The 11,460-nt window shown below is 50.4% G+C and overlaps 1 protein-coding gene across 1 annotated transcript in view; it reads right to left on the reverse strand.

Moving 5' to 3' along the window:
• The window catches only part of ZNF787 (zinc finger protein 787), a 27,845-nt gene extending 26,743 nt beyond the window's left edge, over positions 1-1,102 (reverse strand). Inside the window, exon 1 of the mRNA XM_034986274.1 lies at positions 981-1,102. The gene's annotated coding sequence lies outside the window, so the exon portion shown is untranslated. The remainder of the gene's footprint in view (positions 1-980) is intronic.
• Positions 1,103-11,460: the final 10,358 nt, after the last annotated feature.

Genomic DNA, 11,460 nt, shown 5'->3' on the forward strand with positions numbered 1-11,460 from the left:
CCCCCCCGCCGGCCTCCACCCTGTCCTCGCCGCTCTAGGAAGCGAGCCCGGCGACCCCCCCAGCCGCCGCCCCCCCGGCTCTACGGTGCGGAGCGGGCGCCCCTGGGAGCCACTTCCGGACGCGTCTAGGACACGGGCCTCCCGTCCCCGCTCTACGGCGCCGTGCGCTGAGGGGCTCCGGGCCCCGCCCCCTTCCAGGACAGGAGGCGCGGGCCCGGCCCGTTAGGCGGAGACTTCCGGGTGTCTCGAGAGGTGCCCCCCACGCCCCGCCCCGCCCGGCGCCCGGCGCTCGCGCCTGCGCGGTCGGCGCCCCGCGCCGGCCTGGGGCGGAAAGGTGTGGGGGAGAGTGGCGGCGAGGGCCGCTCGTGCCACCCCGGGTCCTCCGGTCGTCTCTATCATCGTAACCCCTTCCGTGCCGGGGCCCGTGGCGGGCGCGGCGTCCGCTCGCAGGGGCGGCTCTGGGGCACAGCCCTGACGAGCCCTACCCGGTCCCGGGGTGGGCTTTTGGGAGGAGGGTCCTGCTGCCCCCGAGGCAAGCCCCACAAGTGCCCTCGCTCACTGCACCTGCCGCTCCGAGCGGCCAGCCCCTTCCTTCCCTGGGTCCCCTTTCCTCTGGGTCGGACAGGGGAGCTGCACTCAGGTTTCCTCTGGGAAGCTCCCCGGGGGTCGGAGCCACCCCTGGAGCTAGGAGCGCTCCCTGTCCTCCAGCCTCGCCCGTCCCTTGGCCTCAGTGCCCTCCTCTTTCAGGGGGTAGTGGCACGTGGTGAGCCTGCGAGGGCTTTGCATGCCTTAGGACCCGTGAATAACCTGTTCCCATTTTGCAGCTAACAAGGGACCCGGAGTTCAAGGCCGAGAGCCCCACGCCCAGAACGCAGAGCCCGGGCTCCAGGCGTGGCCTCGCTCCCCATTCTAGTGTTTGACCGTGCTTCCACCTACTGCCTCCCCTAGCGGACCGTCGATCCTCGCAGCTGGGGCCTCACCTGCTTCCCCCACGTGAGGCAGGCGCTTAGGAAGCACTCGCTGAAGGGTAGCTCTCTTTTCAGTGCCCTCCAGTGTCCTCATAGGCCAAGGCCCTCTGGTCACTGTCGGCTCTGCACTTGGCTGGCTCTCACGTAAGTGGCAGATGACTTACTGTGATTATTTATAACCGTTTTATGATCATCCTCATTGAAACAGTCACCAATAACAAATAAATAAATATAAACAACGAATTTTGTTGAGAAGGAAAGAAAAGAAAAGAGAGTCACCAAGCTTGGGCATCAGGAGGATGGGGATGCACAGTTCACTTGTTGAATGACACCTCTCACAGCTTCAATGTAGTGAGATAATCTGTGCAAATGTGCTTAATTCAGGACCTGAGTCATAGTGAAGTCTCAGTGAAAATGCTAGTGATCAGGAAGACTCATTAGTATTATTACTTCTGCTCCAGCCACCGTGTGGGTCACATCTCAGTCTGCATCAATCGTGAGGTGTGCGTTGTTGATCTAATAACATCCTTGGGCGGGGGCGGGGGGGGGGGGGGGGGGGGAGCGTACTGTATGAAACGTACATGTAAATAGTAAGATGCCTGTGTCTCACCTTCAGAAATAACCACAAAGGTAAAATTTTTAAAACTAATTATTATGGGTATGACCTTTACATCGTGAGAGCTGAGTATAAGACGCATCTGTGCTCCTCTGACTCAGATCACTCAGTGTGTCTACAATGGCCGAAGAGGGGGGGGCGCACAGCTTCCTCTCTCTCCCCTCCCCGCCCTCCCAGCTGGCCAAGCTGGTGAGACCTGGAGTAGCTATCTTGGATCACCAGACAGAAGCTACGTATTGAGGATGGTGGAGTAACAAGCTAGGAGGGGCAAGACAGACACCTGATGGCTTTGTGAAGAACAGGTTCTGTGTGCCTCCCTGAGGAAAACTACCTTCTCTCTGATTGAAACCATTGATAATTCTGAGTCCCTCTTCAGACAGCCAAACCAATGATGGCATGTCTCCAAAACAGGATGGGGCTGCAGTAGAGATGGGTAAGTGATCACAGAAACCTGCCCTTCCCTTTCAAAGTATAGAATCATCCCTGGAACGCTTCGTCCCATCCGGGGACTGCAGTTACCAGTCTTGGCGTCTGAGTGTGGCCTCGTGATTGGTACTTATCACTAGGATTCGGGCAGAGGGATACAGACCTTTTCCAAGCCACAGCTCTTAAAAACAAGCATGCTTGCTCCGTGCTCTCTTCCCTCCTGCTGGCTGGGTGCAGAAAATAACCAGGTCCCAGGGCATGGTAGAGCCCTGAGAAAACTGGGTCCCTCCACAGACATCTCACCCAGTGCCCAACACCCACCCGAGGTGGTTATATCATCAAGAAATAAGTATCTGGGGGGCGCCTGGGGGGCTCAGTCGTTAAGCGTCTGCCTTCGGCTCAGGTCATGATCCCGGAGTCCCGGGATCGAGTCCCACATCGGGCTCCCTGCTCGGCGGGAAGCCTGCTTCTCCCTCTCCCACTCCCCCTGCTTGTGTTCCTGCTCTCGCTATCTCTCTCTCTGTCAAATAAATAAAATATTAAAAAAGAAAGAAAGAAAGAAAGAAAGAAAGAAGAAAGAAAGAAAGAAAGAAAGAAAGAAAGAAAGAAAGAAAGAAAGAAAGAAAGAAAAGAAAGAAAGGAAGAAGTATCTAGGGACGCCTGGGTGAAGCCTCTGCCTTCGACTCAGGTCATGATCCCAGGGTCCTGGGATCGAGCCCCGCATCGGGCTCCCTGCTCGGCGGGAAGCCTGTTTCTCCCTCTCCCACTCCTCCTGCTTGTGTTCCCTCTCTCGCTGTGTCTCTCTCTGTCAAATAAATAAAATATTTAAAAAATAATAAAATAAAATTCAAAAAAGAAATAAGTATCTAATTTGTACATGTACATGTACATGTTTATAGCAGCATGAGTCACAAAAGATGGAAAGAAGTGGCTGTGGAGAAATAAAGGAAATGTGGTTTATACATATATTATTCAGCCTTAAAAAGGAAGGAAACTGCGACACACTCTCCAATATGGGTGAGCCTTCAGGATATAATGCGAAGCGAAATAAGACAGAAAGACAAATGCTGGACAATTCAGCTTCTATGAGGTAACTAGAGGAGCCAGGTTCATGGAGACAGCAAGTAGAGTGGTGATTTCCAGGGGCTAGGAGCAAGGAGGGGAGGGGGAGTGAGTGTTTCATGAGTCTGGAGATTGAGTTTTGCAAGATGAAAAGAGTTCTGGAGACGGATTGTGATGGTTGCACAACAATGTGAACTAAAAAGTGGTTAAAACGGTAAATTTTATGCTATGTATATTTTATAACTCTTAAAAATTTTCTAAGTAAAAAAAAGGAAAGAGGCGTGTAATATGATGTGCCATTATAATGTATATTGCTGATATGTATATCACTGGTCTGAATGTTTATGTCCCCCCAGAATTCATGTTGAGATGTAACCCCCCAAAATGATACCAGGATATCAATATTAGGAGATGGGGCCTTTGGGAGGTGATTAGGTCACAAGGGTGGAGCCCTCATGAACAGGATCAATGCCCTTATAAAAGAGACTCCGGACAGATCTCTAGCCCTTTCCACCATGTGAGGATGCAGCGGGAAGCCAACTATGAACCAGGAAGGGGCCCCTCACCAGAAGGTGACCATGCTGGTGCCTTGATCTTGGACTTCCCAGCCTCCAGAACTGTGTGCAATACATTTCTGATGTTCATAAGCACCCCCAGTCACAGTATTTATTACAGACTAAACCATATGTGTTTCTTTCTTCTGGAAGGTTCCTCTAACCTAACTAACACAGGGTTTCCAGATGCGGCAAACACCATGGCCATGCTACCCTTCAGGGACGCCTCAGCATCTAGATGGAATCGAAAGCCATGGGAACGAATAAGATGGTGCAGGAGGGAAGAGAGAGAGAGGGAGAGAGAATGGAGCGTGCTTGCAGAGAAGGAAGCAGACGGGAGCCATCTGACCCGAGCTAGGCCAATCCGTGCCCTTCCTTGGGAGTCTTGTCTCTGGGAGGGAGAAGCCTTGCTTCTTCTCCACTGTGTGGAGGGAGCCAGTCTACCGGAGGAGAAAACGTCCTACCCTGAGAGATGACAGGTGGGGATTGAATGACCTGGCTGAGCTCAGGTGCCCCCAGCATCCCCTAACCCCCCGTGAGGTTTGGTTGTTCGGCTCACCCTTCCACTAAGTGAGTCCCTCCAGACTCCTTCCAGGAAATCCCCATTTTGGCCACTTGGGTTTGTGTCGCCGTGACCAAAGCACTGTGCGCACGCAAGCCTCATTCGGGGTTGAAATGAGTGAATGAAGGCGGGCTGGGTGAGGTGATAAGTGAGCATGCAGCGCGGCTGTGCTCGCAGAAACGCGGGGTGCAGGGGCCCAAGCACCAGCTGCCACCCTAGACAACCCCCTCTCGTGTGTCCCCTGATGAAACCTCCTCAGCCAGAACAGCTGCGGTGTGGAGAGTGGACAGAGAGTTTGCTGCTGTTGTACAATCACTGAGAAGTCCCCCGAGTCACAGAGAAAGACACACGCACACGGTCACACTTCTGCCATGCTCATTATTATGATAATGAACAACCATCTAGAGTCTTCATCCTGGGCTGGACTCATTGCTGAGTGCATTGTTCCAATCCACGTGCTTCCTCCCCATCTCACCCCCAAGAGGTCGTGTGGACCCTTCCTCAAGGTTGTGGACCTCCAGATGCCGCACCGCATCACCCGGGACCCTGTGAGAAATGCAGAATCCCAGGCCTTGCTCGGACCTGCCGAGTCAGAATGTGCATTTTAACCTGGTCCACAAGCGAAGTCTCACCCACGAAAAAGTTTGCAAAGACTTAGCGCCCAATAAACTACAGGATGCCCAGTTAAATTTGAATTCCAGGTAAATTATGAGTTATTTTTTAGTATAAAAATGTGCCAATACTTATCCAAAAAAAATCATTTGTGGTTTGTCTTAAATACAAACGGAACTGTGCATCCTGTATTTTTATTTGCTAAATCTGGTGACCCTGTGTAGAGGACGCTGTGGGGGCTTTTAGCACACCAGACACCCTCCTCGCTATGGGTTTCCCCAGATTTCCACACCTCCTCCTTGCATCTCAGGGAGGGGGGGCGGGGGGGTGGTGCATGGGAAGGAGGGGGACAGTTCCACCCCTGGATTTTATTTTATTTTATTTTTTTTAAAGATTTTATTTATTTTTTAGAGAGTGAGTGAGAGAGAAACAGCATGAGAGGGGAGAGGGTCAGAGGGAGAAGCAGGCTCCCCGCTGAGCCAAGAGCCCGATGTGGGACTCGATCCCAGGACGCTGGGATCATGACCTGAGCCGAAGGCAGACGCTTAACCATCTGAGCCACCCAGGCAACCCCCCTGGATTTTATTTTATTTTTATTTTTATTTATTTAATTTTTTAAGATTTATTTATTTATTTATTTATTTGAGAGAGAGCATATGAGAGGGGTTAGGGTCAGAGAGAGAAGCAGACTCCCCACCGAGCAGGGAGCCCGATGCGGGACTCAATCCAGGCACTCTAAGATCATGACCTGAGGTGAAGGCAGCCGCCCAACCAACTGAGCCACCCAGGCGCCCCCACCCCTGGATTTTAAAAAGTGGGAGTAACACCTGCCTTAGGTCCAAGCTAATCAAAGCAAAATCATGTCCTGTGGCCTCTATATTTGGGTAGGATGTAGCCCCATTCATGCCGGTGTGATAAAGAAGTGTATTCAGTGGGATTCTGACAAATAAGCTTGTCCTGGCTCTCTTCCCGGATGGTGGAATACAGGATGTGATGCTTGGAATGGTGGCAAGTCGTCTTGCCACCATGAGGGATGATGAGAGATAGAAGCAGAAAAATGTTCACCTTTAGCCCAGAAGGCTGACCTATAACCTGCATAGTCCGGATAAGGATCAAATACGTGCTGGTTGCTACATTCTTAAAGGGTCTCATGACTGTCTGTACAACCCACCCATAGTTAATACCAAACTGAATGATAAGCACCAGAGAAATCTTGTGAAAGTAGTTTTATGAGTAGAAATTTGAAGGAGACATCTATAATCAAATTCTCCCTGCACATCCCCTCCTCCCTGAGCACTAAGCTTATAAACACCAGCTTCATGCAGCCGACACACAGCTCTTTCTGCCCACGGATCCTGTCCCTGCATTATAATAAAAACACCTTTTGGCGCCGAAAACATCTCAAGAATTCTTTCGTGACCATTCGCTCACGGACCCACGTCAGGGGATGCCAGTTTGAAGACAGATCCACACCACAGCCAGCAGAGCAGAGAGTGGGAGAGAAGACAAGCCCCTGGTGACTTTTTTTTTTTTTTAAGTTGTGTGTATGTATTTCAGAGACAGAGAGAGAGAGCATGTGTGCAAGCATGAGCGGGGGGGGGGGGGCAGAGGGAGAAGCAGACTCCCCGCTGAGCAGGCTCTGTCCCAGGACCCTGGGATCATGGCCTGAGTCACCCAGGCGCCCCTCCTGGTGACATCTTTAAGTGACTGAATCAAAGTGACCCTGGAGCTGGTCGCTTCCTCAGGACTTGCCTGCTGGCTGATAAATCCTCCCTTGAGTTTAAGCGAGTTGGAATCAAGTTTCCAGGACTGGCAGCTGACTGCATCTTGACTACTGTGGATAGAAACCATCCCTGCTTCCATTTCATGCAGGAGAAAACTGGCAACAGAGGAGGGGAGCATTGCACTCCCCAAGCCAGCCTGCTGCTTTCCTAACTCTAGCTTTGTCTGACACCCAAGGCCATGTTGGTACCCATTTCCCTCTTCACCCAATTTGGGGAAGCTCTGTGCTGGTGGAGGCACTCAAGACTTTCACGTGTTCAAAGACGTTCCTCTTCAAACTCACAACGGTTGTGCTTGAAGGGGGCAGGAGAGAAGCTTGGCACCAAAGCAGCTGAAACTCGGAGACGTCCAAAAGTATGATCAAGACCATGCAGCAAGTGGGAACGGGGATCTGAGAGCAGCTACTGACCCCTTCCACAGCTCCTGGACCAGGCTCTGTCCTGTCCTCCCAGCCTACCAGCCTCCCCGCAGACCCGCTGAGCTTTGTCTCCGAAAACTCTTGACACCCAGAGAGGAAAAAGATGACCAAAAACGAAACAAAACACGCAAAAAACCCCCCCCAAAAAAAACCCTCCACAAAGCCAAAAAGCTTTTAATAAACTTGATTTTAAACACATGCGATGACTTTATTGTTTAACAAGGAAAATATATTATGACCCCCTAGGTTTCATCCATTTCAAGTAAAACCTGCTTGAAGAGAAAATTAACAAGAGGTGGTAAGCGGTATCAGTTGGTGTAAACAAACCGTAAAACCTGTTCACTTTCCTCTTCGGGCAGCGAACTGTTCTCAGAGCCATAAAAGTTCATCATAAATTCCAAGTGGGTGTAAGGTTATGAGAAACACTCCTTGTTGCTGCAGGATTCAAGTTTTAAATAACGGTGTATTTATCGCGGGCAGTTTTTCCTGGTATTATCACAGGACATCAGATGTTTTGATCTGATCTCACGTCTTCCTGGGGCCAGAGGAGGGCAGGGCCCACTGAACATGAGGGGCACTGCCCCCGACTCCGACGCCCGGGGCCTAATCCTCAGCCCTCCTCCTTGAGGCTGCCTGAAGCTGGAGGGAGAACCTTTGAATCTCAGTAGACGTCTGAGGAATGGCACAAAACAGCACATGAGGTCCTCAGTATCCCAGGGCTAGTGGCATTGGGGAAAACCCACATCACACAGTGATCTGCATTTCGTATTTATACAAGAATTTATACAAGTTATTTTCATTTATTTATTTATTTTTATTTTTTTTTTTAAGATTTTATTTATTTATTTGTCAGAGAGAGAGCACTCGCACAAGCAGGGGGAGCGGCAGGCAGAGGGAGAAGCAGGCTCCTCGCTGAGCAAGGAGCCTGACGCCAGACTCAATCCCGGGACCTCAGGACCACAACCCGAGCCGAAGGTAGACGCCCAACTGACTGAGCCACCTAGGCATCCCAAGAGTGTTATTTTCAAGCTTGGCTGGAATTCTCTCTTGAAAAATGAAACTAAAAATTATTTAAAAAATTAAAAGGTTGATCCTCATTATATATGGATTCCATACCTGAGAATTGGCCTACTTGCTAAAAGTTGTTAGCCCCAAATCAGTGCTTGTGAGAAACCAACCCTGCCGATGCCCTGATCTTGGACTTCCAGCCCCCAGAACTGGGGGGTGGGGAATAAATCTCTGCCTTGTAAACATCGAGGTCTGCAGTATTTTGTCATGGGAGCTCCAGCAGACTAATACAGCATGACCGCAGAAATCCTGAATGCCCCCGACACACAAGTGACACCTATTCTTTATCACTGCTTCCTCAGCCCCTGGCCACCCTGCCCTGCACTAACCTTCCAGGCTTCCTGAGGCTCCCCCGGGACCAGTCCTCCAGAACCTTCAATCAGCCTGACTTTGACTGCAGGCGGTTCTGGTGGCTTTGATTGGCCTTCCGATTCTCACCCCAGTGCATCTAACTGACTTCACCCCCAGAACTCTAGCCATAAGGAGGCAGGAGAGGTCATTTTGGCTTCCAACCTCCTGAGACAAGACACGTGGCCATCACCTCTGCCTAGAAGCTGCGTTTGCTCTGGGCAGATGTGTGGAAACAGAGCTGGGCAGAACTTTCCAGGGAATTCTCTGGGTTGGCAGGTAAGGTCGGCTTGGGTCCCTTGGGCCTTCGGCCCTGCTCACCGTCTGCCTGTCCAGGCTCTGCCGGCCAGTTGAAGACCTGCTGCCTGGGCCACACAAGGGCCACAGAACAGAAGACCAGGCTCACCACACCCGCTGCTGGTTGTGAAACTTCGGTCTTATGCCTCTCTCTCTTTCTGTCTCTTGGGGAAGCCTCACTTGTCCCAACTGTAAAATGGGCTGATGCTTTGATCTGTTCTGCAGTCCCACAGAGAGAGCGTAGGGTGGAATAACTTAATAGGCAGTGTGTGCCCATCATTAAGCAATTCATTCATAATTTAACTATTCATTCCCGAGTGTTTCCTGAGGCCTGGTGAAGATGACTCACACTCACAATCCAGCCCCCAGGGGCCCTCACTGGGAGGTGCAGACTGGCTGGCTGGCTCTGTAATCACTCATCCATCACCCGTTTATCCAATAAACATCATCTGAGCCTCAGGGTGCCGGGGGCTGGACACCCGGGCATGCACCAAATCCCCTCCCCACCCTGGAGGATCTCCCTGCTTTAAAGCACCATACAAAAGACAAACCGTTAATTATTATTTTGAGTAATAATTATAATGGTGCTACAAAGGAGCCCAAAAGCTTTGGTAGGATATGGGCCAAATTTGCTGCCAAAAGAATTTTTGCCTTCAGGCCTGGGAAGTAAGGTAAGAACCACTTTCCTTCAATCCTTATTTACTCACTCAGAGGCAGGCCCCAAACTGGGAGCTGGCAACAACTGGGTCTCTGTTATTGAGCTGCTCACCAGAGGATAAGCAGGGCAGATACAAAAAGTAATCCAAGCACGAGATGGAGAGAGAAGGGGCACTGTGGAAGCTCAGATGAGGAGTTTCGTCCAGATTTACTGGGGTGGGAGTGGTCTGGGAAGGCTTCCTGGAGGAGGCAGCATCTGAACGGATTGCTGAGGAATGTATGATGTTACCAGGTGAAGAAGTGGAAGGAGGACATCCAGGGAGTCATTCCTTCTTTCCATTCCTCAGCAATATTTATAGTGCACTCGAATGCTGGAGAAACAGCGCTGTATGTGGACACTGCACAGATGATCAAGGTGGTATGTATGACATGAATGGCTACTTAATTTGTGAGGCCCACTGCAGAATGAAAATGCAGAGCTCCATGCTTTAAAAAGGGGGTTGGGGCACCTGGGTGGCTGACTCTTGATTTCGGCTCAGGTCATGATCTGAGGGTCCTGGGATAGAGCCCCACGTTGGGCTCTGCGCTCAGTGGGGAGTCTGCTTCAGGATTCTCTGTCTCCCTCTGCCCCCCCGCCACTTTCTCTATTAAATAAATAAATCTTTTAAAAATAATTTAAAACAATTTAAAAAGGAGTTAAGATCTCCCACTCCCCCTGCTTGTGTTCCCTCTTTGCTGTCTCTCTGTCTCTGTCAAAAAATAAAAATCTTAAAAAAAAAAAAAGGAGTTAAGAATCTCAAGATGGCCCCAGGAGGGCATTCAACAGAGCAGGGGGCCCTTCTTCTTCTGTTGTGTTTTTTTTTTTTAAATCAGAGCAGAAAGCAGACTCTTAACTGAGCCACCCAGGCACCCCCAAATAAATAAAATCTTAAAAAAAGAATAGGTGCCCTACACATGAATTGCACAAGACATGAGTAGACAACATTCTGTGGTAAAGTAAGCTGTTTTTATTATATGGGGCCGGGGTGGGGGGTGGGGGGTCGGTGTTCAACTTTGCAACTGGGTTGGGCTTGCATTTATCAGTTATGTTAACTGTAGGCAAAGTAAAAAAAAAAAAAAAAGCTAATGTTCATCAGCTCCTTACTCTCTACCAGGCATGATCTAGGTGCTTTGCATGTATTCACGCAGTGAGCCGCCCAAGGACCCTGTGAAGGGGTGACTATTCTAATGTGCTGCTGAATGCCAGACCCAAGAATGCTGGTGCGTGCATCACAATCCCCTGGAGGGCTTGTTAAAACAAAGTGCTGGGCCCAACACCCCCAGAGTTTCTGATTCAGTGGGTCTGAGAATTTGCATTTCTAATGAGCCCCCAGGTGATGCTCTGTGGCTTGTCTGGGACCTGATTCAGAACCTTTGGGCCACTGTGATGGAGCATAGTGATCACGTCTGAAGGAAGGTGGTGTTGGGCTGAGGGCTGGGGTGATCCTCACACCCTACCTACAAGTACCTGGCCGCGTGGGAGGAGGTGGCTGAATCCTGCTCTCCATCTCCTTGCTGCACCCATGCCCTGGCTCAGGCCCACAGTCCTTCTGAGGGCAACCTTTTCTGATTTGCACCAAGGCACCATATGAGAGGAATTCTGGATCTGAAGGGGTCCGATTATGTGGGGTCTTGCAGGCCAGAGTCAAGGGTTTGCACTGGAGAATTTTAAGCAAAAGAGTGACATGTTCCTATTTAAGAACTCTCTGATGAACGGAAAAATCAAAATGTGATATACATATATAATGAATTATTAGTCAGTCTTAAAAAGGAAGGGAATTCCGACACCCGCCACATCATAGATGAACCCAGAGGACATTGTGCTACGTGAGTCAGTCCCAAGAAGACAAACACCGCCTAATCCCACTTATATGGGGTACCAGGGGCTGGGGCAGGGGGCAGGAGGGAGAATGGGGAGTTGTTTAACGGACAGACTTTCGGCTTTGCAAGAGGACAAGAGTTCTGGAGGTAGATGGTGGTGACAGTTGCACCACAGTGAATGTTATTTTTTTTTTTTTGAAGATTTTATTTATTTATTCATGAGAGACAGA

Source organism: Mirounga leonina, unplaced genomic scaffold (assembly GCF_011800145.1).
Source record: "Mirounga leonina isolate KUSES-001 unplaced genomic scaffold, KU_Mleo_1.0 Mir_376, whole genome shotgun sequence".
Taxonomy (NCBI): Eukaryota; Metazoa; Chordata; class Mammalia; order Carnivora; family Phocidae; genus Mirounga; species Mirounga leonina.